Source organism: Bactrocera tryoni, chromosome 3 (genome assembly GCF_016617805.1).
Source record: "Bactrocera tryoni isolate S06 chromosome 3, CSIRO_BtryS06_freeze2, whole genome shotgun sequence".
NCBI lineage: Eukaryota > Metazoa > Arthropoda > Insecta > Diptera > Tephritidae > Bactrocera > Bactrocera tryoni.
In genome coordinates this window covers 47,080,652-47,086,857 of record NC_052501.1, presented here as the reverse complement: position 1 = coordinate 47,086,857, position 6,206 = coordinate 47,080,652, and the positions used below count along the sequence as shown (strand labels likewise).

At 36.0% G+C, this 6,206-nt stretch overlaps 1 pseudogene; it reads right to left on the bottom strand.

Annotated features, from left to right (window-relative positions):
- Window positions 1-1,571: 1,571 nt before the first annotated feature.
- On the bottom strand, window positions 1,572-3,209 carry LOC120770628 (annotated as a pseudogene).
- Window positions 3,210-6,206: the final 2,997 nt, after the last annotated feature.

Genomic DNA, 6,206 nt, shown 5'->3' with positions numbered 1-6,206 from the left:
ACTGTACTTTCACGATTATGTGCCGTGCGATATTGAGGATGGGACATTCGGTAAGAACCACTGTTTCTATTTGCGAATGTGTTAGCAAATGTATAGCGTTGTTGATTCATTTCTAATTCTTGTGCTAAGGCTAAAGCGGTTGATAAATCTGCCGGGCGACTTGAAAACAAAATATCATTAAGGGGTCGACCTAACCCTAAAATGAAAACACGTAAGGCATCATTCCTATACTTCTCATTAAGAAGTTTCAAGACTTCTCTGTCCCCGTTATATTGCATAACTGCTTTATTTGTAAGGAGTGTCAAATGCTTCTCTACTGAATCGTAATAGTCCGTAATGGATCGTCTTCCCTGTCGCAAAGTGGAGAGTTCTTGCTCTAGAAGATATAACGGTCTTTTGTCCGAGTATGTTTGGTCAAGCCTTGCTATTGTAGCATCAAAATTCAGGGGCGTGCTAAATGATGATAACATGGTATCCGCCGCTCCTGTTATTTTATTTCGTATTATAGCTATGACTTGATAATACCTATTTGAGCCTAAGTGTTTTTCATAAGGCTTCATAGCTGCTTTGCAGAATGTCGCCATGATGGATATCGAACCAACTCACCGGAAAACTCGGATACAGTCTTCACAACATCGAGTCTAATATCGCATTGGATATTTGTATCTATCTCTATGTCCTCGTACCTCAAAACTTTTGGTGGAGAAACATTTAAACTCAACGCGTCAAAATTAGCTTGCACTTGCCTAATCTGTTCAGATATGCGCTGTTCCAGCTGATTCGCTACAGTTGTAGTGATTTGAGTAACCAAATCGGTAAAAGCTTCTGCGGTTAACGACATTTTACACCTATTTTTTCCGCTTGGCACAAATGTTGTTTATTTTCACAAAACGTGGGAAAATTGGATCTTATTCCTAGCGTACAATTTCAATTACCTTAGGAAATAGGTATGCTTACATTAAGTACAGCTTCATGTCCAGTTGTCCTGGCGTGAAATTGTTGACTTCTTTTTTCTTCCTGATTGTCCTTGGCGTGGAATTGTTGACCTCTTTTTTCTTCCCGATGCACGATTTTTCGACTTCACTTGATTTTGATTCTTTTTGTTTTAGGGTGTTCTTTTGCTGTTCTATTATCCTGACATATGGATTTTGGGAACAGGCTTACAAAAACTCGTTGGGCGCCAATTAAATAAATGATTATACGCGGTGTTCTGCGCTCAGTGGTCAATTTATTCTGTTTATTCTTTTTCAAACTACTTCTATTTATACTTATGCTAATACCGACGCGCAGGTCAGTGGTTTTTCAAATTTTATATGTACATATCTACTTCTAACAAAGGAAGGGAAATATTTATGGTTTGGGACTATTTGTATTTACATTCTATTGTTCTGATTTTTACTGATAATCATAAGTATTTGTACACATGTGTGAATATCTATAACTATGTAGTACTTATAACTATACATAAATATTTATGTTTTCTCAGCAGCAATTAGGTTGTAAACAATGTATCTGTAAACATGTACATATAACCAAATACATGTGTAACTGTCTATAACTCATACTCAGAATTACATATATAAATTAACTTTCCGCTTGATCTGCTCACCGCTGATTTGCCTCAAGATCAAACGTACTAACAGAACAAGAAATCCAATGCCAATAGCGATGGCGCCTAATACCCAAGCGATCACGTCCAGCAAATAGAATGTGTACCACTTCAAGTCCAAGCCAGAAGCGCGCAAATGCCGTGCGCCTTTATGCTCGAGAAGCATTTGATATTGTCGCGATAAGTGCCGTTGTGCAGTTCTTTAGCTGCTCACTGGTGAGTGTGTAGAAGTCCAGCACTATGACATAACCATTGGTATCGGCTCTCTTCAAATTAAGGTGCTGTGAGAGTGAAAGGGCAAACCTGGTTGAGAGCTTCTTGTAAGCCAAAACGACCGCCGTGTGAAATGAAAACACGCACATTAGGATACGTCAAGATGTCACTCTGTGACAGCCATTTCGTTACTATAAAATTTAAAGATAAATTCGGAAAACTATCGTTTTCAAATTCACAGCACACGCTGACCGAATACTTTGAGGAACAAACGTAACTTTTCCCTAGGCATATCTTTGCTCTGAAAGCGCCATGTTCGGCCTCATTCAGAAACTGCTGTGTATCGGTCGATAATGCTTTTGGCGGGTAGATATGCATGCCACCGACATCGTGTTATCAGTCCGAGGTCCAGCTGTCGACAATGGCGTATAGTTGTTGATCAGTATGACTGAGAGATTTTTATTTATTTTACCTAGACGAAGATTAGGTAAAAATTGTGGTTTATTTAAAGTTTTATCCAATACTTACTTGTCAAGTGTCCGAAATATTTCTGCACGAGCACGTCCATTTTCGGAAAATACCTAAACTGGCGGTCCAAGTCTGTGCTCAATGCGGTGTACGTATTATATACGCGCTCAAAAAGCTCATATGTTCCGTTAACGGTAGATAGCCATGGGTCAAGTATGACCACTAATATATGTTTGTTGCGCAAATGTGGTCGCGCTTTTAACGGGTATATTGTAGACATGTGCCAAGGCTAAGAATGCATCCTGATAGAACTGTTCGACCAGCAAGAGATCATAGACACCCTGTGTTTCTTTTGCGGTAATGAGCGCTTGTATCTTCGGCGGTTTTAGTGCATGCTCCATCGTTGAGAGACCTAAAACAATAAATATTTTCAGGAATATATCCTATTCATTGCGCATGTCATAGATCATTTTGCCGCCGAATGTGCTGTGTACTGGAAGTAAAGTATTATTTTAGTGTTAGTTGTGGGTAGGTACTTTATAGATATAATATGGTATTAAGAGCGATTTTCACTTACTTTCCGACCAAAACTCATAAACCGGCTCTATGAGTATCTCTGTGTAATTGACGCCCAGTTTTTCGGGTTCCAACGTCAGTGCATTATCATGGTGATCTGAGGAATGAAATTAAAAATAATAAGTAACAGGTTTTCTTTGAATTTTACATAAAATATATATTTATATAGTATACCATATTTGTCTGTACATACATCATGTCGGTGCTTCAATAGCTCGCTAATCAATACACGATGCATCGTGTAGTGACTCTTACCCGGAAATGCGTAAACGGCGAGTATTTTGGCACCATCGGTTGGCGGTGATTGCGCCACCAGCACTGCCAGCGCTAGTAGACCGAAGAAAATTTGTTTATGCTTAACAAACATTTTGGATTATAATGTATGTCAGATAAAGTAGTGAATTTTTTAGAATTATATTCTAGCTTAATAACCGTTTCGAAACTCGTGCAAACACTTCATTTGCTTGTTGACAAGTAACTGACGAAATGTGCCTTCACACCCGACTTTTTTAGTACAGGAATGTTTTTTTATACCTGTGTTCCGTAGTTTGTTTTATCCAACTATCTTTTGCAGAAAGGTTACCTACGTAATCATCATAACAAACAGACATTATATAATGGAAACGTCTTAAAAATTTATTTTACTAAGTATGAAGTGAATTGCGTAACAGTGCCGATTTCATATATTATAATTTTTCCAATAGTAACATCTGCTAATATGCCACATAATTATGAAATGCTCCCTGAGGTTCACACAACTGTTATTTACCTATTTTAGGCACAAAACATTAAGTTATATGTGAATTTTTCAGTCATTAACATATGCCAATCACCGTTTTACTATAGTTTGTTTATGCATGTTCTCCTTGAAATAATGATATTTTTATATAAACAGGTATTGAATTTTTTTGTGAATGAATACTTAATTAACTAAGCGACAATGGCAATATGTTTCTTTATTGCGAATACTTTTACTATTTATATTAAAATGAACATTCATGTGAAACTCCGTTCTTACCTAGTAATAATAATCACTGACAGGCAATTTCTCAACCACGGAATATAATGCAAAACCAATGATTATAGGCATAATTTCATCAAATTTATTCTTAAGTTCGCTTAGTAAAATTTAATTAAGCCATTCGCTGAAGCTATATTGTCTCCGAAGTGAATTTAGGAACTTAATGTAAAGTAAAAACGTGAAATCACATCACATCACGACACAGCACAAGTTTGCACCTTATTACCTGAACCACAATTACAAGGCAAATTAATTTTCAACGAATTACAAGCTCTACGTTCTCATTGAATAGCAAACCGTCTCAAAGCAACAACAATACGAATGAATACACAAATAAATCAAGGAAGCCGACAAAACAAAACTATATCAAGTCCCGTACAAAACGTGCAGGCCAATTAAACAATTTGCTGAAATTGTAAACAATACTAAATACAATGAGAAAAGTTTGCGGATTCTGATTTATTAACAAGTAAGGAAGGGCTAAGTTCGGGTGTCACCGAACATTTTATACTCTCGCATGATAAAGTGATAATCGAGATTTCATTATCCGTCATTTACATATTTTTCAAATACCGTATTTGTGTAAAGTTTTATTCCGCTATCATCATTGGTTTCTAATGTATATATTATACAGAGAAGGCATCAGATGGAATTCAAAATAGCGTTATATTGGAAGAAGGCGTGGTTGTGAACCGATTTTACTCATATTTCGTACATGTCATCAGGGTTTTAAGAAAATATTATCTACCGAATTTCATTGAAATCGGTGTAGTAGTTTCTGAGATATGGTTTTTGGTCCATAAGTGGGCGACGCAACGCCCATTTTCAATTTTTAAAAAAAGCCTGGGTGCAGCTTCCTTCTGCCATTTCTACCGTAAAATTTAGTGTTTCTGACGTTTTTTGTTAGTCGGTTAACGCACTTTTAGTGATTTTCAACATAACCTTTGTATGTGAGGTGGGCGTGGTTATTATCCGATTTCTTCCATTTTTGAACTGTATATGGAAACGCCTGAAGAAAACGACTCTATAGAGCTTGGTTGACATAGTAGTCGAAGTAGGGGGCAGGGCCACGCCCACTTTTCCAAAAAAATGACGTCCAAATATGTCCCTTCCTAATGCTATCCTTTGTGACAAATTTCACCTTAATATCTTTATTTATGGCTTAGTTATGACACTTTATAGGTTTTCGGTTTTCGCCATTTTGTGGGCGTGGCAGTAACCCGATTTTGCCCATCTTCGAACTTAACCTTCTTATGGAGCCAAAAAATACGTGTACCAAGCTTCATCATGATATCTCAATTTTTACTCAAGTTACAGCTTGCACGGACGGACGGACGGACAGACAGACATTCGAATTTCAAGTCTACTCGTCACCCTGATCACTTTGGTATATATAACCCTACATCTGACTCTTTTAGTTTAAGTACTTACAAACAACCGTTACGTGAACAAAACTATAATACTCTCCTTAGCAACTTTGTTGCGAGAGTAAAAAATTTTGCTTTATCAACAAATTTGAAACTTTGCGAAGCCTATGAAGCCTATTTTAAACTAAAAGTCAGTAATCAAAATGATATTGGGGTTTAATACGAGAGAGCTCATATGAGCATAAAAGAATTACAAAAAATATTCATTTTTAGACATTAATTTCCTGTTATTTTACATTTATATATTATTATTTATCACACATCTTGAATAAAAACGACTCTTGTATCTAAAAAAAAGTGTTCTAATTATAATCTATAGTGAAATTGTAGAAAAAATATAAACATCAGTAATTTCTGCTTAAAAAGCGAAAAATTATTTTAATTTCTACGAAAACAAACTTTAACCGGAAAAATTTTTTTTCCTTATTTTGGTCATAGGAGAAACTAAAATTTAACATGTAGATGTCAGACCCAAAAATCGTGTTGACCGGTGTAATCGTCGACTTCTGGTTGCTTGTTGTTTACAGTAATTTCGTTACCGTTGTTGTTGTTTATTTACCATGGCATGACATTGCCGTCCATGGCAAGAGGAAACATCATTCTAAAAACACTTGTTATATCACAAGATACACACTGGTAAATCTATACAGATATACATATATTATGTACGTTAAGGAATCAATTTTACAAATAAATATTTTTGTGTATTTGTCATAACTAGCCGATTTTAACCCAAAAAGTGACGAGACAGGGAACTGGTAGTTATAGTATATACATATGTCTGTACTATCAAGAGTATAGGCACTGGTGTTAAATAATGCAGAAGGAACGATTAATTAGCTCAGCTTAGTTTTCAAGTTTTCTGGAGAATATGTAAAATAACTTTTTTTTA